Genomic DNA, 1,336 nt, shown 5'->3' with positions numbered 1-1,336 from the left:
CACAAATCCACATCTAAAGAAATCTTATTTGTATCACTAAACTGCACAGTGATTGCACTTAATAATATATTTTATTGATATTTATTGATGCTCTCATTGAATAATGTGGAGAAAACAGGAAAACTATGAATCTCAACAATACAGACAGTTTTGGCAGGTTTTAAACTACTTGTTGTCATGACGTTTATCATGACAACAAGAAATCAAAATTCTTATCTTGATAACATATTTATCACAAAAAATATACAACAAAGGTCCACCTGTAAGGGCTCCATTTACTAATTCGGTGACCTCTCAAGGTTGTTGTTTTTTGACTGGATTTTAGGAATAGGGCATCGAGTTAAAGAAGTCAAAAATGTTAAGAATTTTTACTTAAAGGAATAATAAACATTTTCCTTCCCCCTTAGACTTCTAAACAACTAATTTGAAAATGGTTTTAATCACTAAGCCAGTGTGATGTTAGGTGGAGGGTAAATATTTCTATTTAATGAGTCATTGTGTTTGTTCATCTTCATCAGCAGGCCTGTACCTGGCTATGTACACAAAACCGCTCTGCAACACAACCAGGAAGCTGCCTTTACCAATCATCCTCATTTAAATGACACAATGCTGGGTCACATTTATGAATTTGAGTGATTTCCATTTTTAATGGACACATTTTAATGGGAAGATGCTTCATGCTTTGCAGAGCAAAGCTCTTCTGGGAAGGTTTCCATCTGCTTTAGCTGTGTGTTTATAACAACGTCTGACCATCTGAGAACATTGGTGAGGTCAGACACTGATGTTGGACATGAAGGCATAGTTCACAGGCTGTACTCTAATTCACCCCAAAAGTTTGTATAGAGCTGAGGTATCATTGCATAAGCATTTCATATGTGTTATAATTTTTTGATTGGTTTTTTGTTTTAAATCTCTGAAATATTTCCAAACTGCAAAGCGACCTTTCCTGTTTTATCCATTATTTTCAGAGCTGCTTTTTCTTTTCACACCATACGATTATGTTTTATGTTTAAGGAGTTGAGGTACATTGACAAAACGTGAAACTGCTGCTGTGCAAGTTACAAGTTGTTGCTAGGTAACCAAAGACTGAGTGACTGAGTTAGCTGATTCCATCCACCTTACTTAAGCTCAATGTGAGAGGCTGAATGGCTGAATGTCTGTCATCTACATCCCAATGAAAATGTCCAAGAATTCACATCCACACATGTATTGTCACTAATGCATCATTGTGAGTTTCTTGGAAATTTTCAGTATAAATGGTCAGAAACATTGGTGTTGATAATAATAATAATAATAATAGTAATAATAATAATAATAATAGTAATAATAATAATAA

At 34.1% G+C, this 1,336-nt stretch overlaps 1 protein-coding gene across 1 annotated transcript in view; it reads right to left on the bottom strand.

Moving 5' to 3' along the window:
• The window catches only part of eepd1 (endonuclease/exonuclease/phosphatase family domain containing 1), a 43,531-nt gene that overhangs the window by 38,560 nt on the left and 3,635 nt on the right, over positions 1-1,336 (bottom strand). The window lies entirely within an intron of this gene.

This window comes from Poecilia formosa, unplaced genomic scaffold (genome assembly GCF_000485575.1).
Source record: "Poecilia formosa unplaced genomic scaffold, Poecilia_formosa-5.1.2 Scaffold96, whole genome shotgun sequence".
In the NCBI taxonomy this organism is placed as follows: Eukaryota; Metazoa; Chordata; class Actinopteri; order Cyprinodontiformes; family Poeciliidae; genus Poecilia; species Poecilia formosa.
This window is presented reverse-complemented; position numbering and strand designations above follow the sequence as displayed.